The sequence below is a fragment of the Pseudorca crassidens genome, chromosome 2 (assembly GCF_039906515.1).
Source record: "Pseudorca crassidens isolate mPseCra1 chromosome 2, mPseCra1.hap1, whole genome shotgun sequence".
NCBI lineage: Eukaryota > Metazoa > Chordata > Mammalia > Artiodactyla > Delphinidae > Pseudorca > Pseudorca crassidens.
Window position 1 is genome coordinate 147,747,919 of NC_090297.1, and position 26,802 is coordinate 147,774,720.

General features: G+C 41.9%; 1 long non-coding RNA gene across 1 annotated transcript; it reads left to right on the forward strand.

Moving 5' to 3' along the window:
* Window positions 1-1,453: 1,453 nt before the first annotated feature.
* Window positions 1,454-25,492, forward strand: LOC137211995 (uncharacterized). Its single transcript, XR_010937314.1, has 4 exons — window positions 1,454-1,591; window positions 14,509-14,631; window positions 14,748-14,933; window positions 24,687-25,492. It is a non-coding gene; the product is annotated as an uncharacterized lncRNA (long non-coding RNA).
* Window positions 25,493-26,802: the final 1,310 nt, after the last annotated feature.

Here is a 26,802-nt window from a genome sequence, read left to right on the forward strand (position 1 = left end):
TGACTTTTATGTTTTCACTGCTTGGCACATAGTAGGTGGCAATTTATAGTAATGAAAAATAGTTTAACTATGATCATCATAATAAATTGCAATCAATAGCAAGAAATATAAAGTATTCTTGTTCTGTCATAGAAATCAGGGACAAATCATGCCATGGGGCTTAGATGAGAGCCGGTGAAGGAGGCTGCTGCTGTGGTCCTGAGGATTCTGGCTAGGGCAGGAGTACCTCATTGGTTCTGCTTCCATCTGTGGCTAGGATTGAGTGGTAAGGAATGAACCGGTGACAAAGAGTGTGGAGGACAGTCATGAGCCCCACACTGTACTTCTGCCACATGCTGTCTTGCCAGTTTCAGTGATCTGTGCATGCATGGATATACTGTTTCCCAACCTAAATCTAATCCTTTCTAGGACTGGTATTCAAGAGTCCTACTCAAGTGGGCTGTGGGTGAGGCTGGTCTGGCTGGGCACTAGCCAAAGGGCAGACCTCAGAGGATAGATTTGGAATAGGAAAATCTAAGCTAACAAACTTCTGCCTGAGATGCTAGGAGATGAGGAAGACCAGAGGCATGAGTGAAGGCAAATTTTACAGTGAAAGACTTAAATCCAAACGGGATGGTATAAAGGAACTCAGATGGCTGCAGAGACAAGCATTCTAAGTTAATGAAAACAGACAGACATAGACAAGGAGCTAGGGCCCATATTCCACTGATCTTTGTATCCCCATCACCTTATACACTGTCTGTCACATAGTAGGTCCTCAGCAAAAGTTGATTAAACCAACAGCCATACTTTTCATCACCTCAATGCGTGCTAAACCATGTCATGTACCAGTGACTGAGAGAATTAAAATACTGAAATCTATTTTGGGCTTCTTCATTCCCTTCCCGGAGAATCCTTTTTCAATGATAATACCCAGAATCAAGACTTTCCTTCATCCTTAGTCTCTGATCAAATGAATCTTCCAGGGAGGTGGACTCCCTCAACACCAGAATCAAATGCTTTTCAGGGACCCAGTCCAGGGGACAGTGGAGGGTCTGGGATTCCCACCTCACTGGTTGCCAAGAGATCTGGCTCTGCTCCCGGCTCTTCATGAAGTCCCTCCCCCCGCTACCCCGTATCTCTCCACAGAGCTGTCTGGACCCCTCCACACAGAAATCTGATGCCTCTGAAATTGTACCGATACAGCAAAGGGAAAGGAAGTGCAAAAACTAACTTCCCCAGACAATCAGAGCAGATGATTTTAATGAGGGCTTGGAAATGGGAAACAAACGACACCAAATTAGTCTCGCTCCCATTTGTCAACTGTGTTGGTGAAAGCACTAAGCCTCTGTCTGAGTCAGCAGTGGTGGAGCTGAAGGCTGCTTCTGGTTTCAGGAAATTTCTCTCACAGGAGCCCCCCACATTCTTTTCCCAGAGCTGCTCTTCCCACTTGCTCAGGAGTCTGTTCAAATTGCTTCAAGGCAGCCAGGGCCCATCACTGCTAGCTCACAACTGCTTTAAATTTCCTCTGGGTAGAAGTACGGATCACCGAAGGAAAAGAGGGTCCCAGAGCCCATGAGCGACTCAGATAAAGGTAAAGGCCAGAACAAAGGTACGTACATTTCCCAAACTCTGTCCCTAGACCAGGGAACTTCTGGGTAGGCTGCACTTAAACATGACACAGTTTCTCTATTTCCCTCTCAATCATATATCACTTTTCTCCATCCTGTCCGATTTTACCTCCTGGCAACCCCTAGGTATTAAAAACTATGTCCATGGGAGATCATTGGGTGGGCAGAAGTGGACTGTTGCTCCACAATTCACAAAGCAGAATAATACCAATAAAAATGCTCCCGTGTGCAGCTGGATGGGAGAGGCTGAGCTCCTCTGAAACAGGCTAGGGTCAGAGTGGTGAACAGAAAGGACTATAATAGATTATTACATTAAGCAAAAAGAAATTGTTTCCGTGCTGGAAGGAAGGAAAGTCATTAACTCGGAGGGCCCAGTTATCAGGGAAAATGATATCACATCTGCAGTGTGTTTTGGATTGCAATTTAAGAGGAAAAATTGGAAAAGAATTTGATGTGGGGTGAAAGGTGTTGGATTGACAGCTCGGGGAAGTGGACTATGTTGTTGCTTTGCCTGCCTCTTGGTCTCTGTATATGTCTTGGTCTGTGAGTCTCACTCACCTGCTCTGACGTTCTTTCCTTCCTCTTCAAAGGAGACTATGTAGGGAAGAGACTGAGGTGAATTCCATCCCTTTCTATTTCTGAAAGCTTGGACGTTTCTAAAGCTTGGAGGTTTCTCAGTTTTCAAATCCATACCCGTATTCTAGTTTGGCTCTTAGTTTACAGGGAAATTCTAAGGCTTCCAGTCTGCCTTTGCTACTTTGGGTGTCACCATGTAAGAATTGCTTGGCTAGAACAGGAGTGGGGTTAACCCAGGAAACAAGGGAGTGTGCATAGCAGAAGTAAATAACTTGGGGTGAATCATTTGACCAATGTTTCACTGAAGGCTTACCATGTGTAGAATGCTGGATTTCATGCATGAAAGACATAAAGATGAACATGACCTAATGCTCCCTCAAGAAAGTTATCACTTAGATGTGCAGATAACACACACATTACAGGGTAATCTAGAAATATCAGGCAGTCCAAGGTCACAGTCACTGAAGAAACTATCTTCTTTTGCTGTCTTTCACTCAGCCCACTCCCAGTCCTTCCACATCCATTTAGGGAATGAATCATCCATTAGGTGAATCAATTTGAGTTAGATATTTAGAGTATAGGAACCTACTACCCAGAGGTCTGCTAATCACATCCCTGTAGCACAACTACCTTGTCTAGTTTGATAGATAAATTTATAATTGTGTAAAGTCTTCACAGACTTAGTACCACAAACTCAGTCCTCCCTAGCCCAGGATATTTCATTACTTGGTTCCTGAGAAGTGTAGTTTTTCTTTCTGGTTTTACCATGCTGCTTTAATTATATAGTAGGATAATCTTCTCTAAACTTAAAAATACATTTGATTAAATAAAGAAGTGGTACTGGGTGAAGAGGAAACTCTGCTCTGTGAAGTCATGCAGGGACTGAAGCTGGCTGCTCAGCACTTCCGTCCTCAGCAATGGGGCTTCTATGTTCGGGTCCAAGGCAGCTACTCCAGATGTCACCACATCCCAACAGCAGGGCAGGAGAAAGCGAGAATGCAGGAGACATTGTTACATTATAAAATCATGGATCAGGTGCTGTACACATCACTTCAACTTGCATTACACTGGCCAAAACTTAGTAACATGAGCATATCTAGCTGCAAGGGAGGCAGCAAAATGTAGGTTCTAGCAGGAAATTCATATGCCCAAGTAAAACTGGGATTCTATTACTGAAAAGAAGAAAAGGAAAAAGAATATGGGGATAAAATTAGTTCTCTCTTCCATGCTATTCTTTCCCATACTCCTGCCAACCAAAACCTTCTCTCTATTATCCTGGACACTGAGGAATCAGTTATATTCTTTTCTCGCTCTGGTTTTCCAGTCCCCTTAGTCCTTAATCAGGTAGGGTGTGCTCTGACTTAATTTGAGTCTTTGAATCTTAAAGCTGTACTGGAACCTTCAAAACCCTCTATAACCACTGTTCTTTCATCAACCACCTTTTCATTTGCTGAATTTATATTGGGACTTATGAAGTGTCCCATCTTGGACTGATACAAAAATAAACAGAGAAATATGGTTTCTGACTTGAAGGGTCTTCCATCTCTCAGTTACCCTTGCTCCTTGCTAACTTCTTTATTCTCACTTGGGTCTTATCTCACTCTTCCCTTGGTTCTTCTTGCTGGTATATTGTTTTCCAAAACAAACACCTGGGATTTTTCTGGCATTGTCTTTGTACCCTGCTCTGTTTCACCCAGAAAAAACTCTTGATCACCACAAATGATCATTCAATGTACACATTCATCCAGTTATTCATTTGCCACAATCTAAAGTCTGTGCCTCCTCTGTGTGGACTCTGTTCTAGGCACTGGGTCCACAGTGGCCACCTGCACAGTCTCTGCTATCACAGAGATCACTCTTGCCCATGAGACAGGCAGTAAACAAATTCAAGTGCACTTATAATTAAAAAGTGTACAAAGTGTCTTGAAAAAACAAGACTGTGATGAGAGAGAATAACGAGGAGGGCATACTTAAGACTGGAGTTAGTCTGGGGACATGACATCAACTCTAGAACCTAAAGGAAGAGCAGCGCTATCCAGGCAGAGTAAGGAGAACAGCATTTCAGGCAGAACACCACATAGAGAAAGCCCCAAGATAGAAAAGAACTCAAGTATTTGAGGGACTGAAAGAAAGGCAATGTAACTGAGACTCGAATAGTATAGCCACAGGAGATGAAGATAGGGATTGGCAGGTTGGCCTGAGGTGATGGCAGAATACACAAGCTTTTTGAAATGGAAACCTGCTGAAAGATTTTAACAGGCCAAGTGACAAGTTCTGCCTTATGTTTTAAAGTTCACTTTGCTGTGGAGAGAATGGATTCTGAGGTGGCAAGAATGGAAGAAAAAGGAGACTAATTAGAAAAGTACCATCACATTTCTAAGGAATAAAGGTGGCCTGGACCAGGATGGATATGGTGATGGGGAGGATCACGGTGTCACACTAGACTAGGGCTGGGGTAAAATTCACCTCCGACCTGTTTTCATAAATAAAGGACTTTTGGAACACACATACTCCCATTCGCTTCCTTATCATCTATGGCTACTTTTGGTCTTTAATAGGAGAGATGAGTAGTTATGACAAAGACTGTGTGGCCCACAAAACCTAACCTATTCACTTTCTGGGCCTTCATAGGCTCTGCTGAGTCCTGGTTTTTTGTTTGTTTGTTTTTTTTAATTTTTATCAGAGTATAGTTGATTTACAATATTGTGTTAATTTCTGCTGTACAGCAAAGTGAATCAGTTATACATATACATATATCCACTCTTTTTTAGATTCTTTTCCTATATAAGCCATTACAGAGTATTGAGTAGAGTTTCCTGTGCTATACAGTAGGTCCTTATTTGTTATCTATTTTATATATAGTAGTGTGTATATGAGTCCTATTTTAGACAATACCCTCAAAAGGTAGACAATGTACAGTGGAAGTCAGTCAACCTTCTTACTCAATAATTTTTCTAGCTTTCTAAAAATCTTCTCTTTATTATACGCTAGAAATATCTCCCTTTGCCAGCTTGGGGACAACTAAGAAAGAGTTAAAAAGAACTTCCTATGAACTGAGGAAACCTGAATGAGTAGGAAGGAAACCCAGATAGCCGCAGCCTTGCTGAATTTCTATTGGTGTTAAAAGGAGCTACTGACTATGGAAAGAAGCTATGCCCATTGGTATTTTTCCATTAGAAATACCTGGAGTAAACCCCATACCTTCAGATCTCCTGGTAGCTGCAATAGCTTGGGCCCTGCACACTGAACTAGCAATCTACCGAATTGCTTCCTAACTCAACAAACATCACTCCCAGCCCTATTATGGCTGGAAGGCTTTTAAATAAAACTGTCTATAAAGATCACAAAATAAACCTATGGAGCAACCTCCTCACTACTTCCTTCTGTTCCCCACAAATTCCTCACCCTTTCCTACAGAGTAGGTTTGTGTTTCCAAGCAGGTGCCTCTTTAGAGCTCTCCTAGAGAATAGCTGAATGCAGCCATCTCTGTCTTCCCTCAGTGCAGCCGAACCTCAAGAAGCCACTTTTCACAAATGATGTGACATTGAAGTACTCATGATTTTAGCTCCTTCCTCAGAATGTATCCCTCTAGTCAAGGCACCAGGTATTTTTCACTCAGGCTGGAAGTCAGGACTAATTGTAAGCCTTCCACTTTAGTCTCTCCTGCAGGCTGTATCCTCTGTATTAAAAGTATATGTAGTTTATCCATCTTTCAGGCAAATAGCCATTGTGTTCCCACCCAACGTAAGAATCCATTTTGTCCAGGAAAAATTACTTTAAATTGATTCGGAAGGAGATTGATGTGAGAAGAGAGACAGAATTCCTTAGCTATGAGAGACATTAACAAATCAAATGAATGGACACAAACAGCATTGTTCTGGCCAAATGGAATGCTGGGGGCTCATGCCAGGGAGGGTGGTTAGCTGAGGGACTGACTGGTCTATATCCAGATCACTGAGTCCGTGGGAGTGTGGGCTCAATGTCTAAGGCATAAGTATATCCCAAAGGATATTGTTAAAATGTAGATTCTATACCAGTAGGTGGGAGTGGGCTCTGAGATTCTGAAATTCTAACAAGCTCTCAGGTCATGCCAGTGCCACTGGTCCTTGGGCCACACATTGAGTACCAAGGGCATAAGGATCTAACTTTAGGGTCCACATGTATGTACATTCAAGATTTTAAGATTACATGGGTTATCTATATCTGTTTGGAATCTAAATCATCCATCAGTGCTCATAGGGGATGATGATGTAGGGGATCTGAGAAACAGAGTGCAGACTCAGGAGAGGAGCTACAAAGAACTGGGCAAAAAATAGTATGTTCCCTGGTGGATATGCTGGGATTATCTGCAAAAAACGTAATAAGGGATCTTGGCCCCAAATAACAAGGCATAGGGCGGGCTAGCAAGATTGGCCATACTAATGACCTGAGCCAGGGAAGCAGGAGCATTAGAGGGCTAACTCCAGTATGGTGTAAGGGCTAAGAGCATGGACTCAACTATCAGGGAAACTGGACTGGAAATTTGGCTCCATCACTCTGAGACTCTGGGAAAACATAGACTTGCCCCAAAATGGGAGCAGGGTACCTGGATTATTTATATCCTCAAACCCATTTGTCATTAAGGGCTGTCCCCTCAGAGATGTAAATTCCTAAGCACTTCTGGTTCCCTGCACACACAAGAAAAGGAGGTTTTGGAGCCTTAGGGTAGTCCTTTGATAAAGAACCAGGGGCTGGCTGCTGTGAGTAGAAGCACAGTCAAAATTGTTTGCACAAAATTGATAAATGGCAAAGGAAGCCAAAGGGATATAAGAAGCACTTTGCATTATCCGCTAAATCATGAAAAGACCTTAGCATGGCTTCTCGCAATTCTAAGTCATCAATAAAATCTCTCTTTATTATATACAGTGTATAAATAAATTTATCTGAAAAGACAAAGAAGGACAAGGGGGAGATGAGGGATCCATCCATGGCACACCAGGCAGTGAGACCAGGACAGACTTTGCAAATCCAACATGTCATTAGGGAACCTGGAATCCAGTTAGTGAGCAACCTAAATGGCCGGAAATCCTTAAGACCCACCTATTGATGCTGATCAATAAGCAGCCTCATGAACGTTCCTTTCATTCCAGGGGTTCAACACTGAAAGTGTGTTTCCGCATGTGAGTGGCCATACCCTATTGCTTGTGGCTTAGAGAGTGGATAACCTCTCTGGGCTCCATTTTCTCATCTTTAAGGTGAGAGGTCCTCCAGCTCTAAAATGTGTGATTTAATATAGCACTAAGTATAAGACAAACACTCCACAAATTCTAAGCCACATTCTCCACAGTCACATATCCCCAGTGTTAGGTATTTTCTTTCCTCATTAAAACAGTGTCACAGAGTATTTTCGTTTCCTGCATCTATACTCTGCAGATATATAGTACTCACCCAGACTAGCTTCTTATAACTGCCTGTGTTGCATATTTCTCCTAACCGTGATTGATTAGTATGTGTATCTCTCTCTCTCTCTCTCTCTCTGCCTCTCTTATTTTCTGTGCATTCAAAAACAGCTGAAGTGCCTTCTCACTCTGATTTTGGAGATTATAGCTTTTAGGATGTATGGGTTAAGGGGTTAGATGGGAAGCAAAAAATGTACTCTGGCAAGATTTCTGATGCCACTAATTACTCACCAAGACATGGATAAGACCATTTTTGTAAGCCATGAATTGGCTCATGTAAAATTCCTTTGTTTTTGTTTTAGAAGAAAGAAAAAGGAAGAAAGAAGAAAGTCAAAGGATGAAAGAACAAAAGAAGCTCCCCGTAGAAAGACAGAATATTTTTCCAGCACATTTAAGAATCTAAATGATGCCAAGTGCCAAGCAGATTGAGGGGTTCTGCTTACTGAATAGTAAATAAAGTAGAAGGGAGGAGGAAGCACGAGTCAAACAATTCTTTCTGAGTGAGGGACCAGGCTTGAGAGAATTCAAACCCTGACTTCCCTGCCTCATCTGGTAATATAGCTAGGCACAAAAGGTTATCTAACCGAAATGAGGTGGAATAGACTAGAAGCAGACCTAGAACAGACATCTCCCCAACGCAAGGAGCAGGATAGACATTGTGAAGATAGATCCTGCTACAGCCAGGGAGATGGCTGTTGGTGGCCAGCGGGCATGATACCAGGCAGGAGGTGGGAGTCCAGACTATCAGATGGCCCTGGTTAAGGGAGCAAGAAGGTTCTGACTATGTAATACAGAATGTAACAGTGGAGCATTCAGGGCAAGCATATTGTGATATGCAAGCAGAGGTCTTCTTGTCATTAGGGAAGAAAGATGGCGAGGGGTGAGAGTCAGAGGGCCTTGGTCACATTGCTGGAGCTAGCAGGCAGGTCTCAGTCACAGGGTGGATTTCAGAATCAGCATTCCTGTCCCAGGTGACCGTAGAGAGTGGAAGGGGAATGAATAAGAGGGAGGGCAGCTGTTGAGGAGGTCAGTGGATGTATTAGTTTCCTTGGACTGCCATAACAAAGTACTATAAACTGAGTAGCTAAACCAATGGAAATTTATTATTTCACCATTCTTGAAGCTGGAAGTCTGAAATCTAGGTATCAGTGAGGTTGCTTCCTTCTGGAGGCTCTGAGGGAGAATCCGTTCCAATACTTCACTAGCTTCTGGTGGTTGCCTGTAGTTCTTGGAATTCCTTGGCTTGGAGCTCTATCACTCCAATCTCTGCCTCCATCATCACGTGGTGTTCTCTCTGTGTCTCTGTTTTCTCTTCTTATATAGACGTTAAGTCATTGGATTAGGGTCCACCCTAATCCAGTATGACTTCTTTTAATTTAACTTACTACATCTATAAAGGCCCTATTTTCAAGTCAAATCTGAGGTTCTGGGTAGAGATGAATTTGGGAATGGGAGAAGGGGAGGGTGAAGAGAGACACTATTCAACCTAGTATAGTTCTCAAAAAGTACTGATGCTCTATGGAACATGTTACCAGACCAAGGGCACAAGTTTGTGCTCTGGTTTTGGGAACAAGGCCAAAGTCAAGTTATAACCATAAGATACAGCAAAACTATCATTCCAGAGCTGATGATGGAAGCCATGAAATGGTGACTACAGTTCCATATTTTAAGAAGTAACCCCAATGGTCAGTTCATGTGTTTAGCCTGAGCCTGGGTTGAGCTCCCACTGACGGATACTATTTAAATTAGCACACCTCTCCTGACTTTTCAAAATTCTGATCCAACCCAGGAAGGGTATCAATTTTTTCCCTTACCACCCCTCCTTTCTTCATAAGGATCACTACTTTACTGAGCCATCTCTGCTAATCTGAGAATGCCAGATTGCTACCGAATTTGAGAGTTGCTGCTTTCATGTAATCTCACCTTTTGTGTGTGAAGAAATTAGAGGACACCTCTGAGACCCTGAGAAAGTTCATACCTTTAGAGAGAAATAAATAAAGACTTTCAGAGTCTGTCAAGGAAAGAAATGTAAGACTTTTCTGCTGAAGAGCTCTGACAAGGTTAATGGTGTCAATACTGCCAAACAAAGTCGAGAACGATCAGGAGAAAGGATAGATGTATTAGCCCTGAGTAGATATGTTGAGATGAGAAGTTGACTTGAGGTGCTGGGGAGAAGCAGATACAACCACTATGAGCAACAAGCTCAGAGAGACTGAACTCAGATTGTTCAGACAAATCCAAAAAGTCAACTGGTAAAGTCCATTTGCCCAGCTAGAACCAGTAAAGCCAGGGGTCATAGGAGACACTCAAGAGTCCCTGAGAGGCAGGCCAACTCTCAGACAGGGATAAACAGAGCATCAGCAGGAAAGAGAGTGTCTGGGGGCTCATCCAGCAGAGACTCTTTTTTTTTTGTCCACTCGATAGAATTTCTGGTTAACCCACGCACGCCTAAGTACTTATGACTGTTCAGCATCACGATTATAGATTCTCCTCTTGTGATTTAATTTTCCTCTAGCAATCTGGGTAGGCTAATATTAGAGGAAAAGAATGTAAACAGAAAGGCCAATGAGACAAAAAAGAAAAAAGACTTACTTTTTAAGATATTATCACTAACCTGCGGCTGGATGACGTTACATGTAAGAAAAAATACTTTATTCTGCTATTATCAATTCATTTCCTTCCGTTTGGACTTATCCCTCTTTCTCATCAGTTTTAAACTTTCTCTGAAAGTTTTCAGCCCAGTTAGCAAGAGTCACAGTGGAGTGATAAGACCTAGTACAGTTTATAAAACACATATATTTATGTTACTTTAATGTTTGTTTCAACAGTCAGTAACAGTAAGAATCACTGTTAATCCATTTCACAGAGGGAAAAACAAGTTACAGCTAGAAATAAGTTGAGTCAGGAGTAGTATCTGGGACTCCTCATTCTAATTTCAGTGCTATTTTTACACAGCACACCTCACCGTAATGCAGGAGAAGAACCTGGAATGAGAACTTCTGTCTGCTTTAGAGGCAGGTGAACTGGCAGTGATTCCTCTTCACTCTGTCTCAAGGCAGAGTCCTGATACACCCCTGAAGTGGAGACTGACACAGCCCTGAAGTGGGGTTTGATGGCAAAGTTTTGGGGACCAGGAGGGCTTGAACTCCAACTCTGCTTCCAGAGGCATCAGGGCAACAAAAGTCAGGAATTGTTCTGCTGCCTTCATCACTTAATTAGCTTAGTGTAACACTCCGTTTGCTATTGTCTCCAAGACACTTAAATTGTGTAGCTTTCTTGGCTTTTCATTCCATGAAAGGCTCTTTCACACCAGCTCCTTCAGTCCCTGGGGAGCTGGATAGGAAGGGAAGAAAGAGGTGTAATGGGGATTCTATGAACATGTCTCTGCATCGTCTTCCCCTGTGATCACCAGTTTCTACTGCTTTCTCCCCTGGTGAGGTGCCTGGGTAGCTACCTGAATGAAACATATGAAATGTTTTTTAATCCCATCATTACTCACCAAGGTATAGAAACCACAACTCTGTCACCTTACTGCCTCACTCATTTAAAATGCCTTTTGCTACATATATTTTTATTTAAGTGAAAGAAAAAAGAAAAGGAAAGAGAGAGAGAACAAACTCAGCAGGTGAAGAAACAAAAGAGAGTCCCTTGGGTTAGGGAGCGACATTGCCAATCCATCAGCGACTCTCAGGCACTGACAAAGTACAGACACCAAGCAGCGCATCAAATCCAGTTGTGGAGGAACAAACAGGAGCCGAAGCTGTAAAAAACTTTCTCCCCATTTCAGAGAAGCACAATTCTCTTCTCAAAGGTGTTGAGAACTGGCTTCGGCTGCGTCCCAAGCTTTAGGAAGAAAAGCATGAAATGGCTGTCAGAGATAAAATGCCCATACAATTTTGTTAAACTGGAAAGGCAGGAACTGCATCTTTTTCGCTTTTTCTCCAAAGTGTTGGACACAAAAATCCATCAGGGATGGGCCTTTGTGCAGGATAGCATGGGAATGAATTTGATCCAGTCTACCCACGGATTCTGCTGACTTCCTAAACTATGGGTAAAGGAAGGGAGGTCAGACCCAGGGGTCTCCCTTCAAGCCTATGTGGAACCAGGGATGACAATGACCCCAGCTCTTTGGTGGGTGGAAGTCTCCCCCAACTGCCACCAGGCTGGCTTGTTCTCACTGCTTTTCTGACTACCCCTCCTGTCTGCACTTCTCTCTCACTCACGCTGGCTGCATGGGAAACACAAGAGCACTCAGTGGTACTCTAAGTCCTTATTTCAAATACCAATCATGATTCTTCTCAACAATGCTGGACACTTGGGCCATCTTCTGATGCAGATGGGGACATAGGAGAAAGGCGGCGGAGAGGAAGGAAGAGAATTGACACCTAGTTAGGGTGGAGACCCTCCCTCCCCAACCCACTCATTTTTTGTTTAATTTCAACTGCCATGAGGGAGAAAATAGACTTCATTCCTTCAATTATACCTTTCCCTCCTCACCAGTATATTGTCTCTCTCTCTCTCCACATCTTCCTCCCTCAGCTCTCATACTCCAGGAGCGACACTTGCATTAACATCTGCTGACAGTGGAGTCTATTTTGGTACAAAAAAAGGTCTTTTCAAAAGTGGATATGCAACAACTTAGCAAGGGTTCAAAGTTAAGGACATTGAAGGAACTGATGGCTTTCTTTTTTAAGGATCTGAGAATGTCAGTGCCTCTCATTTTGTCCTTAATTCTGGGAGAGAGAGGGAAGAATGTAAAAAGAGTCATCTCCTTTCAATGGGCCAACAGTAATAACCAGTCTGTCTAAAATTCATGAATAAGAGACTGTATATAATCTCTGTGTTATGAATTATGCACAGACTGTGGACGGAAAAGAGATAGGCAACTTCCCACTTGACTCCCCTCTGCCAATTTCACCTTAACTTCCGAGATCCCGGGGTGGCAGCATCCATCATATCTACTTCAAACTATTAAAAAAAGAGTTGATCCAGGAAAAGAGGACTGCTAAGATCAAACATCCTTGACTTTGGTGAACTCATATAATTCTTAACATTTCTTTTCCTTGATACAAATTTCAAATCACCTAAACTAATTTCCACTTCAAAACTCCTGACTGAGACTTCAAATTGCAAATCCCAGTTGTTAACCAAGGGGAAAAAATATGAAAAATGGGGAAAGTGGACAGTTAAGAACAAGTGGGCAGAGAAAGAGAGAGAAATGAAAATATCTTATATGATGACAAATAAATATCTCTGATAAACACCTGGATTTGGAGTACAATTCAGCTGCTACCTCAAAAATTGTGTTACTAAATACTTTGAATAAACATGAGCAGCTCTATCTCAGACATACACCACTTCTCTGTGAGCTGTATCTTCCACAAGATGCTGTAATCTGAGCCCCTCTCCCATTTCACATCTGATATTAAGCTGAGTATCTCCACAGCAACTGGAAGTTGCATATAATTCTGCATCTGCCCCATCTTGAACAAGCCTGTTGAGTCCAAGACTAAGTAGCTGGTTCAGACTAGTCACTGACACCAGCACTCTGAACACAATTTATTGATGTTCTCAGGATTCTCAGGAAAGAAGGACTTCAGGTTATCATCTATGGGATTGAGTTCATTATACTATTTCCAGCTGATATAATTTTTTTCCTCTATTGCTTTTCTCTGTAGCCAATGTCAGAGTGGGGATAGAAACAGTGCCTGTTATTTTATCATAACCTTTCTCCAATGTGATTGTATTTGGGGGTGGGGCCCGAGGGAGGTGATTAGGTCATGAAGATGGAGCCCTCATGAATGGGATTAATACCCCTAATAAAGAGACCCCAGAGAGCTCATTCACCCCTTCTGCCATGTGAGGACACAGTAAGAAGACAGCCATCTATGAACTAGGAAGCAGGCTCTCACCAGACACTGAATATGCTGGTGCTATGATCTTGGACTTCCCAGCCTCCTGAGTTGTGAGAAATAAATTTCTGTCAGTTATAAGCCATCCAGTTTATGGTATTTTCTTATAGCAACCCAAACAGATTAAGACAGGGAAGATTAATATGTGCCAAATACTATATAAATAATTCAACTGATCAGTGAAACAGGAATGGTTGTAAAAATGGAAACTGAATTTCTGGGAATCACATGATTTGCCCTGATCCCATAGCTAAAAAGTCTCAGTGTTTGGAATCTGAACTAGTCTTGTGTCAGTGGCCACATGCTTTCCAAAATGCTGTGACCTCTGCCCCGGGAGAGCTCTCAGCCGTGGTTGGAAACCTATGCCAGTGTGTGTCTTACCATCTAAAACCAAAAAGTGCTTCCTTGTATCTTGCCTAAATCCTTGCTGTTACAGTGTGAGTACCTCCCATTTCTTATTCTCCTCTGATTTCTCTCCAATACATCTTTACAAATTAAGTGACATCTCAACCTTTTGGGGAAATATCATCTAATCTCTTTGGGACTATTGCTTCTATCATCTCAACATTAGAGGCATTGATTAAGTTTGCATTAGGGTTAGAACACTGATGTGTAATGGTAAGTTTTAAAGGAGGAGCGATTCTGCTTCATTGCTGAAAGTAAGATTCTACCTAGCTGAAAATATCTTTTCATAAATTCAAGTACAATGAGCTATGTTATCCATACCCCACACTGTAATCCAGTCCTGTCTCCCAGGGGCTCCCCATTACATATTGAATATTTGGGGGGTTTTCTTTAAAGCCTGTCAGTATCAAACAGTGTTAGGGGAGCGAGTGTGTAAAAAGGAAATTGGCAGCTGTCCCAGAGTGATCTGAGGGACTGGGATTCAGAATGCTAAACCACCATTGAAAATGTAAGTAATGAAAATTAATTAAAAATCATTAGGCAAACCTTCACTTTTGCAATTTCAAGGTGCAACCCAAGTCGCCAGAGCTCATCAAAGATGTGCATGCTGTTGCCGCTATGTGAAAGATTTCCATGACCTGAGCATGGACTGAGGGACTGAGCTAGAGGAAGCTGGATCAAAGAACCATGGTGAGTCAAAACCTTAGTTTAATAAATGAATAGAAAAAAAGAACATGTCGATGGGATGGATGCAGGACTCACTCTCTGATCATCAATCAACAGTGTTTTTTCTGTTACTTTTCAAGGCTCAGCATTCCCAAAGGGCTCTGCTATTTCAGCCAGGTGGAGAGCATCAGACCTCATGCCAGATTGCTTATAATCCAGTTTGGATAGGGAATATAGACAAGAAGCCAGGAATAGCACAAATGAAACAATGTAGAAGAATGTATCATTCATTCATCCAACCATGTTTTACAGCACCTACTAAAGAGGTAAGTATCGTGCTAGGGGCATGTCCTTACAGAGTCCTTGCCTTCAGTGTCTGAAACCTACTAGATACAGTCAGGACTAGTTGAGAGATAAGGTGTGTTACACTTATGGATTTAAGAATGAGCATGATTCATTTCTGGGGCAGGCTGACAAGAGTAAAGAAGCATATTAGAGATCAATGGAAAAGATTGCTCCTAGCAACCCTATGTTGGATGAGATAAGGATCAAATTAAGGAAAACTTTCACAACCAGGAAATGTGTCCCTGTAATCAGTTCTTAGATGATTGGGATTCAATATCATAGAACTTTTTAGGCAAAAAGTGACCTGAAGAGGTCATGCCCTCCATTTCAGAAGCCCAAGCAAATGAGACCACCAATTATATACTTTCTACGCTAACTTCATGTTCAAGTGTCATCACATTTATTACACTGAGAACGGATGACCCAGGTGAGGATGTTCTTTATACAGATTGGAAAATCTTAAGGACTGGAAAATCAAACTATAATCCCAATTGAAGGAGTCAGGGAAATTTATTCTGGAGAATAAAGGATTGAGAAATGGAAATAATGGCTACTTTCAAAAACTTGAAGAACCACATTTTAACTAAACAAAATTGTTCTTATAAATTATTTTTTTCTTTATGAAGGAAATTCCTAACAAACAAAACTCTAACAACAAAGTATTAAGAAGTGGAACAGGAAAGAGACAGAGAGGCAGATACTCAAACTGAAGCAGAAATATTTCAGACGAGGGTGAACGCTCTCCTCACCACACACATCTGTGAGGGGCTCCCCAGATACCCTAGAGCTGAATGGAACACTTTGGAAAACATTGACTGGAGGCTAGAGCTAGGGTTAACCAGAGAGTAGCTGAAATCAGGAGTTAGAGTTTGACTCAGCATAAAAACAAATTCTCGGGCTTCCCTGGTGGCGCAGTGGTTGAGAGTCCGCCTGCCGATGCAGGGGACACGGGTTAGTGCCCCGGTCCGGGAGGATCCTACATGCTGCGGAGCGGCTGGGCCCGTGAGCCATGGCCGCTGAGCCTGCGCGTCTGGAGCCTGTGCTCCACAACGGGAGAGGCCACGACGGTGAGAGGCCCACGTACCGCAAAAAAAAAAAAAAAAAAAAAACGAATTCTCTTATAATTAAAGCTGACCTACCAGGACATGGGATACTCAGTGATGTAGTGATTTCTCTGTCTTTGAAATGATCAAATAGTAGCCAGAAGACCACTGACAGGAATGCAATAAAAGTATTTCCTGTACTGAGGAAGAAGAAAGATGACATTACCTCAAATTCCTTTTCAGCTCTCAGGTTCTATGAGTCTTTGGCATGCTCAAAGTTATATTTTGATGTAGTGGGAGGCCCAAGAATTGAACCCAAGTCTTGGCCTCTAGGTCTTGGAAATTTTGAGCACAGGAGTGAGTTAGGCATCAAGAAGAGTTTGAATCCAGGGTTTTGCCCAGAAGCAAAAGAACAAATGAAATGCTGCACATCCCACCTTATGGTACGTGGTGGGGAGACCTCACTATCATCAGAGTCTTCCTACCAGGACCCCAGGAGGAAGCTGATGTCAGTGGTCCTCTGCTGCTTTGTGAGGAGTTTCAGGTTTTGCATCTTGATGCAAACCTCATAAACATATTTAGAGAGTTTATCTTTCCATGTTCTGCTGTCACCAGACCTTCTGGACCACCTCTCCTTCTCCTGATAGGGAATCCAACTTATTTTAACGTGAGTGATTTTTATGGGTTGAATTTTATCCACCTCCCCCGTCCCTCCAACAAAGAGATATGTTTAAGTCCTAAGTCCTCATAACTCAAAATGTAACTCTACTTGGAAATAAAGCCATTGCAGGTATAATTAGTTAAGATGAGGCCATACTGGAGTAGGTTAGGCCCTAATCCAACGTGATTGGTGTTTTTCTAAGAAAATAGCTGGCTGAAGACAGAGACACCGAGTGAATACCATGTGAAGACAGAGGATTGGAGTAATGCATCTATAAGCCAAGGAACATCAAATGTTGCAGGTAACATCAGAAGCTAGGAAGGGACAAGGAAGGATTTCCCTACATGTTTTGGAGGGAATACAGTCCTACTGACACCTTGATTTCAGACTTTTAGTCTCTAGAATTATGAGACAATAAATATCTGTTGCTTTAAGCTACCTAGTCTGTGGTACTTTGTTATCACAATCCTAGGTGATATAATAGAGTGACTCTCCCCATACTGGCCTTGGTTACTTAGAAACAGATTTGCCTCTTTTCCTTTTAGGTCATGTCGTAGGGCCCATGATCGGCAGAAAGTTGGCAGGTGATTTTCTCTGCTTTGCTTCTCACCTCCTGTGTTATAGAAAGATCATTCTCCCACATCTTGAGAATGTTGGCAGACAAGAGAGCAGGAATGAGTGTCAGGGGAAGTGAGCACTGTCTTGAAGCTGGTTTTGATTTGACTGACCAAGGGGCCTCATCATTTTGAAATTTAATCTAGCAATCTGCAAAATGGAGATAATACTTTTTTAATATTTTTTACTTTCTTGTGGTCACTTCTTCTGAGTAATGTCAGGGCATAAAAAAATAAAATCTTTGAGCTGCCCTGACAGGAGTATAGGGGAATCTGATACAGGCACCCCTGGGCTGTCAGCAGGAGAGCAGGGCCACTTAGGAAGCGCCAGGGACTAGAGCCAGGATGGAAGGATGGACCTGAGTACAGGTGAGGTCAGAATCAGGGGAGCAGTCAGTAAAAGAGAAAGGGCACACAGCTGCCATGAAGCCAGGGAAGAAAACTGAGTTCAGTTAGTCCAGTCAAAAGGCAGCAGGCAAGGTGGAGAATCCAGGGTAGTAGTCCAGGTTAGTGGATAACTAGTCAAGGGACAGGGACATGGGCAAAAGCAAAGATAGACTATACCAGTAGAAACAGTGGAACTTTCTGAGGTCTAAGTGGAAAAAAAAATGAGCAAAGCAGAGAGGCAGGATAACACTTGGGGCTCTGTAAGAGCAAACTGGGTTTAATCACTGATCCTCAGACAGAACTATTTGCCTTCTGCCCAGGTTTTAAGAAGCCTTCTTGGTCTGCATTGATGAAGACCAGAGTACCATGCAGATTTTACTTATAAGAGATCAAGTAATTAAAACCTTGCATACAGCAGGAACACAGTAAAGATGGTTTCTGCCTTTACTTCAGGGTAAGACCAGTTCTGTGGGTGCTGGTGGTTGGCACGTGCATTCCACACCAGGGTTGCACCCTCCAGCTACCCCTATATTGAACTCTGTCATTTATCTTAGAACAATAAACACAAACTGCTTTCATAACTGGAAAACAATATAAAATCCACTGCAGTTTGAACACAGACTGAAATTCACTGTCTTTCTACTTATTTCCTTATTAGAGCTTTGACCTACTCATTCCGAACCTGTGAGTTTCAGGTTTTTCATTCTACAAAATAGAGGCATTGTGGTACATACCAGTCCAATAAGGCCTGAGGTCAACACATCTCAGAATAAGTACATACCTTCCAGAAGCTACTCCTGTGTGTGGTTGGTATTGATAAGGGAAGGACTTAATAAGCAAGAGTGTAGCACATATGTGAAAGTGGGGTGTGATATCTCCCCAGAGAGTTCAATAAGAAGCAACAAGTAAGCCAGGGAGGAGTGTAGCATTGTACTGTCAGTTGGTAGGGATGTTTTTCATTTCATTAAAAGAGAGAATGAAAGAGACTTTCAGGAAGGGAGACAGAGAAATTGGATATGCCCTGCCCCCAGCACTCCTCCTTGGAGACGTGCAAGTCTTCTTTCCTTTATAGCTCACTCATCAACATTTTGGAAGAAGCAATATATTTTTTTCTCTTTCTTAGTAAAAATTATATAAATTCTAGCCAATATAATTAGTTTAGCAGTCACTCCTTCAATCCAGCTGTGTTTATGGGCACCTACCAACGAAACCACTTACTGAGTGCTACTGTATGATGAACATCCTTCATGCGTTATCTCATACAATCATGCTAACAATCCTTTGCTATGGATGTTAACGTCTCCTTTTCAACAGAAGAGGAATCTAAACCTCCGTAAAGTTAAGTCACATACCCAAGGCCATCTACTTAACAAAGAGCACAACTCAGATTAGAAACCAGGATGGTCACAATTTTAAAAAGAACCTCTAATGGAGGAATTTGAGCCTAGTTATGAATGAATCGTGAAGTACTTTTGGACAGAAAGAATTTCCTGTTGAGAAATAAGTCAGTGAGGTAGAAAGAAGGAAGAAAGAGAAAAGAGCCAACATTGTATTGTATGTCCCCTCTGTGGGGGACTCTCGACATACCTTTCATTCTCATGACAATCCAGGCTTGTCTGGCACTCAGCGTTGGCACTTTCTTTGCTACTGTACACTGCTTCTCAGCAAGAACTGTGTGCTCGTTTGTCTTATTTTGACTTCCACCCTTTCATCCCCCTCTCCCTTTGACATGCCCAAATGACTTCCCAGAAAGTTGGCTCTAAGAGCAGTGATAGCAGATAATAACTCGATGTATCATTTATTGTTCACTTTCTTGGTACCAGTCTCTGTATTAAGCTTTTTATGTGAGTTTTCTCTTTTAACCGCCCCCCCCAAAAATATAAAGAAGATGGTATTATTATCCCCACCTCATGGATGAGAATATTATCACCATATATTTTTCTCTATTTTATGCCTCCTCTGCTTTAAAATATCTCCCCATGGAGTTAGGGATCATGACCTGGGAAGGAACACAGATCCTCCTAGAAGTAAAACTGAACACAGACACAATCGCCCTCTCCTCCAACTTGCCATCCGATGCAAAGATGCTTCCTTTTGTCTACAATTATCCTACCTCTTGTTTGTTTATAGCAGCCTCAGAGTTAGTGCACAGACAGGGATACTGAGATTATTTAGATTCTCATAACACAGCAGATACTGAGTAAGATAAGACCTGCCAGGGTGCAGTGGGTGCCCCATGAGTGCCTTTATTAAGGTGCTGATAGAGTAGCACCCCTGCCCCCAGCTCTGTCCTGGCCCAGCTGGGTCTGGGTTTGAAGGGGGATCCTGACAGGTCTACCAAAGAAGATGAAAGAGGAAGCAGGGGCAGGGGACAATGGATGGGTTAATGTGCAGACATAAACTTTACAGCTCGGGGCAAGGCCACCATAAACCTCCTCCACACTGCACCGCACAGGTTGTGATGGCGGCAACATGCCTTGGATGGTGGATTTACTTGGGATTCTCAAGGAAACTGTGGTTGCAGACCTGCCTGTTCTCCCTGCCATGCAAGGATCTCCATTCCTGATCTCTGCAGAGGCTGTAAACTTTGGGACAGGGAGGCAGGGACCGCAATTCTCAGGTCGAGCCTCAGGGGATTCTAGTGGTCTGGGCAGCTCTATGGGATTGGAACTTGAGCTCTTGGAGGGTGCTGCCTACAGATAAACCCAAGTGGCACATTTGAACAAATTTCAAATACTTTAAAAGGTCATCTCATCCATGCCCTGTCTCTTCTTTAGACCAATTCAGAACCATTTCGGACTGAAAACTTCTGTTTTCAAAAACCGCCAAGTGTAAGATTACATATTGGATTTATTTGAACAACATAGATGACCAAAAAAAAAAAAAAGTTTTCTTAAGTCTAACCTTAATTACTCACGCTTTAGGAACACAGGCTATTTCCTCTTGTTCTGCCTTCTGGAGTGATGAAGGATATTTTAGTGACATCTTGAATCATTTAGAGGGACTGAGGGTTCAATTTCATATGATAAATATTTGCTGAGTTCCTGTGTACCTAATTCTGAAATGGGGCGGGAGGGTCACAGAGGTAACAAGGTTGGCTTCCTCCTACAGAAGCTCTCAGTCTGGAGAAGGAGGAAGGTTCTCACATCACTAATTATGCAGAATGTGGTATAGGTGATAGTAAGGCCACAAGAAGGGGGATATGAAGCCATTGATTTTACCTGGAACCAGGTAATTCTGTGAAGAGAAGGATACCCTGGAGATCACCTGCCTCCCATCAGAGGCAAATGGGATGGAAACAGAAGTCCAGGTGCACTTGGCACAGGTGTCTGCCAAGAGGAGGAAGCCATCAGAAGAGGCCCCGGATGGCTGTGGCTGTAGATCTGGATTGTGCTGGCACTGAGTTCTCTCCAGACATCACAGTCTTCCTATGGAGCACCCATTCTTCCCTTCCTCCGTTCACTTGTCTAGTTCACATTTGTCAGTCTCACACCTGCTGTGTTCCTGGTCCTGAGCTTTGTGTGGGAAATTTGTCAGTGAACAAAGACAAATGAAAGGACCCCTACCCTTGTGGAAGGGGGCATGGGAAAAAGAAGAAATACTTAACAAATATGCATTGAGCATAAGCCACGGTGCAGAATCCTGCAAGAGAAGTGCTTAAAAGGCCCTCAAGGACCTGGCAATGGAGTGGAGGTAGTAAATGTGACCATCTGAGGTCCTCTTAAAATGTAGCTCCACCCTGGTCGCATCCCCTCACTACCTGTCACCATATGCTGCCTTATCTTCCTTCATAATGCCTATACATACCTAACAGTTCATTACATTGCTTACTGGCTGTCTCAACTGATTGGAAACTCCAGGAGGGTAGGGAGTTGTCTTATTCAATGCTCTATTCTTAGTATGGAGAATCATGCCTGGAACATGATAGATACTCAAATTTATTCTATATCTATCTATCCATCTATCTATCTACCTATCTAACTATCTGTCATCTATCTACTTATTTATTTATTTATGATAGCCTAGAAAAGCTAATGAATTCTTACAGGCAAATAATGATTTCAAGATTTCAGAGAAAGAGGAAGTAAGCACAGGAAAGGATGCTGAATTGACATATTAGTCATTACAAAACTGCAAGTTAAATCACAATGAAAAACCATTACCTGTTGCAATGGTTGAAATTTAGAAGACTGACCATACTTAGTGCTGGAACAACTGGAGCTTTCAAACACTGGTGTAAAATGATACAAACACTTTGGGAAACAGTTTTGCAGTTACTTTAAAAAGTTAATCGTATACTGACCGTAAAATCGAGACATTCTACTTCTGTGTGTTTATCCAAGAGAAGTGAAAGCATACATCCAAGCAAAGACTTGTACAAAATTGCTCATAGCAGCTTTATTTGTAACAGACAAAAACTAGAAACAGCCAAATGTTCATCAACAGCTATGGGTACAATGGAATACTACTCAGCAATTAAAAGGAATAGACTATTGATACATATAAGATCACGGATGACTCTCAGAATAATTGTGTTGAGTGAAAGAAGCCAGAACAACAAAAATACAGAATGCATGCTTGCATGTACTATATAAAATTCTAGAAAATGCAAACCAATCTATAGTGACAGAAGCAGGTCAGTGGTTGTCTGGGGACTGGGGTGGGAGTGCAGGAAGGGGCAGGGAGGTGGCACAAGGAGACATGGGGAAACTTTTGCAGATAGTAGATTTGTTCATTATTTTGATTGTGCTGATGGTTTCATAACCATATGCTTACATCAAAACTTAAAAAAAATAAACTTAAATATGTACAGTTTATTATATGTCAATCATACTTCAATTAAAATGAGAAAAAAATTAAAAGCTACATTTTTGAAAAGTTCAGGATTGCTCTATGAATATACATGTCAGGCAAAGCATTGATGTGTCTGGCAGATTGGACCATAAGAATACGGCATTTACCACTACCTAGAAGAAGTATTAAGAATATTAGTTAATATGCATTGAAAACTTGCCATGTGTCTGCAACTACGTTCTGTGCATGCATTATCTCAGTTAGGCCCTGCAACAATTGTGAGGCTGGAAATTTTATTATCCAATTTTCAGTTAATAAAATTGAAGATCAGGAAATTTAATGATTTGCCAAATACCTCGGGACATAAGCAAAATTTGAAAACAGACGCATTTGATTTTTGAGTTTAAACTCTTAATCACTATGCTATTAATAAAACATACCTACATTTTGGAAGAATTGGGTATGGGTTTGGGGGGAATATTGATGAGATAGTTGAGTCTAATGCTAAATATCCACTATTAGGAAAATTTAGTTTGAATGATAGTTTCCGAAATCAAAAGTATTAAAGCAATAACAATTGTTGCAATTCTATATTTAGAAATCCTTAAAGCAATCCTCTTACCTCTCTCAAATGTGACTTCTTCCATCTCCACCTCTGTCACCATCATCTCCTCCTGGACAGCTGATCAGCCTCCTGGCTGATCTACCTGGCTTGTATGTTCCACATAGCAGCCTGAGTGATCACCTTGAACCTGAAATAGTATCTTGCTATTTTCTTCATACCATCTGATGGTGTCCCAGGACACAAAATATAAACTCCTAATCCTGATTTGACCTCACCTTATACCAGTCCCCCCAGGATCTCTGCTTTTCAGTCTCACCAACCTCCTTTCTGTTCAATCACGTAATATGAATTCCCATCTAAGGGCCTTTGTACTTGAAGTGTTGTTCCTGTAGGTTTCTGTATGATTCATCTTTTCTTATTCTGGTCTCAGGTCAAATGTCAGGCCTTCCCTAACTTCCCTAGGTAAGAAGTCTCACACTTGACCCTACAGTCTTTTCCATTACAATACCAAGTTCTATTATTTTCATAGCATTTACTACTATCTGAAATAACCTATTCATTTATTTTATTATCTATCTTTCCTCAATAGATTTCCTGTCCATTAGAACAACAAATGTGTCAATCTTTGTTTATCATTATATCCCCAGGGCCTAGAACAACGTTGGTCATATAATGGTTGCTTAAGAAATATTGAAGGAACATATTCACTACGTGAAAGAATAAATGGTCTGTGATGAGATGCAATCCCAAACTTCACCAGCAGGTGTTATAGTTCAACACCTGATAGTTGCAACCACCAACATGCCAGCTTGGATGGTTGCTACTACCAATATATCAGGGTCCATGTCAACAATTTATTTCCTAATTTTTTAAGTTTAAAATGCCATCTAGTGAGTGACAGCAAATGAACAGTGTCTAGTCAATCTGATGTGACATCCAAATTACAAAATTTCTTCTGCTTTAATTGACCTAAACTCACCACCTAAGATCACCCATTAGGCTCTCTTAGGATGGCATACACTCAGCCAGGCCTCAGGGCTGGGGTAAACAGTGTTTAGTGACACCCTTTCTTATTTCCCACCTTCTCTCCCTTTGAGCTTTTCTTCTACAATGACTTGTTTGTGAAATAACCTCAACCTAAACTCTCAACTAGTTGAATATTCACAACTGTGTCTAAGTATCACAAATCATTTGCTTCTTTGGTGCTATTCTGAGGCTGGATCTTCAGAGTGCCTCTCTTTGGATTACCAAACCTGCCAACTCTCCCTTCTGGCTGCCAAGAATTAGCAGCATCAATAAAAGCTCAGAAAACTCTGCTGTAAATAATCCAAGTCTCTACCCATGATAATCAATAAATAAATTATAGTGGTGCTGGGCAGCAGTCCATCTTATTAGGGGTCTATCTGTGATTTTTCTAGAACCCAGGTTTTAGGTGGCTTTCCTTGGTGGTGTGCAGGATGTACTGGAAAGAAATCTAGATCATAAAGTTGATCAGGCAAGAGATAAATAGACTGACCTATCTCTGAATTATGTAGCATTACTTTAAAAATTCTTCTCCATGAGGGCTGTTTCCTAGCTGCAGAGAACCAGACAGGAAACAAAAGAATCTTCTTTTTTTTAACAAGCAAACTTTTTGACAAACAAACTATTCCTTGTCTGTCTCTTTGTAGATGGGTGCTGTTGACAACACAGAGAGAAGAGAGAACCTAAACAATGAAGCAAGCCCTGTGCCCAAATGCTGTCAGACATTTGGGAGAAGAACAAAACCAAAGCAAAGCCACTGAACAAACACAATGGCCTAGTCGGCTACCTTTCTTGAGTCACAGAGCAGGACAGGACAGCGCTGTTCTCCCTGCCACCCCTGCCTCCCCCTCCCTAGCATGCCTACTCCTTGGCTGCCTGCTCTCCTTTCTCCCTTCTTCCCGAGGCACAGTGTGGACTCGCAGTTTGACTAGCAATACTAGTTGGTGGAGTTTTAATCCACCAACTAGTATTGCAGCCTCATAGAGCGGCTTTGAATTTATGAAACAGTTTGAGGGGGAAATAAGCCACCCTTTTCCTTGGATAATGTAAGCTAAGAGTGGTGTTTCCAGGGAGAGACTAGGGACGATGGTCGGGGACCCGAGGAAAGTGAGGGCACCTCCCGCTCTCAGAGTCTCCTTTGAATTGACTTTACTCAGAGGTCTTGAAAGCTCCTCAGACCACTTCCTGTGAGCCCTTGGCAGTAACTTGGGAAGGTTTTACGAAGACCAGTGTTCGAGAACCTTGGTCACAACAAAGCTCTCTTGAGGATGGAGAATGAACAGTGGCACATAGCTGGTTGCACACACAGATGTGTAGGAGTGTGTGAGTGTGTGTGTGTACACAAGGACGCAATGGCGACAACTGGCATGAGACTTTGAACTCAACGTTGATTTAAAAAATACTTATTGAATGAATGAATGAATAAATGAATGCTGTGGCCTGTAGTTACCAATCAGAGTAGACTCCTTAGGATTGCGATCTCTAAGGAATACTATTATTTAGTCTAATAAAGCCAGTTAAAAAATTTATCTGTCTCTCCTAAAGCCCACATTTCTCTACCCTGGACATCATTTTCATACCTTGGAAACACCATGGACTCAGTAAGAGGCAAATATGGGCTTTAATTCTGAATACACCATTCAATAACTAAAAAAACTTGGAAAAATAAGTTAAACTCTGAGCGTCCGTTTCCTCACCCAACAATGGATGTAGTATGTATATACACACAGGGCAGGAGTAATGCTTCCCAGAGACAACCTGTGTGAAAGTGCTTTGCAAATGGTAGAGTGATAGAGTGATGTACACGTGCAGCAGACACACGTTGCTATTTGTTCCTCTTTGCTTTTTTTGGTCCTTGGACAAATATTGCAGCTGAGTCTGGTGAATTTTGTGTTCAGATAAGTAGGCCTAGCTAAGTGTTCTCCCTTCTCGTGCCAAGATGGCAGCGGGTATTCATGGGTTTCTGGGCTCTGAACACTGGAGGGAGAGGAGAGGGAGGCCCCTTCCTGAACACACTGTGGAGCTGGGTCAGTAGGCATGGTTCCGGCTTAAGGCAACTGTAGGTTTTTAGTTGTGGGTTTACATCTGTACTTAAACAAACACAATATGAATGGCTTGATGTTTGTGTGTGTGTGTGTGTGTGTGTGTTCCATATCAAACTTAAACAGTTCCACTTGTATATTTTTGCTTTTGTTTCCTTTGCTTTGGGAGACGAATCTAAAAACATATTGCTGTAATATTTACAATTGCCAAGGTATGGAAGCAACCTAAGTGTCCATCAACAGATGAATGGAAAAAGACGATGTGGTATATATTTATATATACACACACACACACAATGGAATACTACTCAGTCATAAAAATGAAGGACATTTTGCCATGTGCAGCAACATGGATGGATTTGGAGGGCATTATGCTAAGTGAAATAAGTCAGACAGAGAAAGACAAATACTGTATGATATCACTTATATGTGGAATCTAAAAAATATAACAACTAGTGAATGAAACAAAAAAGAAGCAGACTCACAGATATAGAGAACAAACTGGTGGTTACCAGTGGGGAGAGGGAAGGGAGAAAGGGCAAGATAGGAGTAGGGGATTTTTAAAAAGGGTTATTATGGGGTTATATGAAGTCATGTGTGTGAAACTTTTAAAAATTGTAAAGCACTATAGAATTTAAAGAATCTTTCATTCAAAAAAAAGTTTTAAAAAAACCCAACTATAGTTATAAAATAGCATTGGCTCACAAACGCAGAACATTAT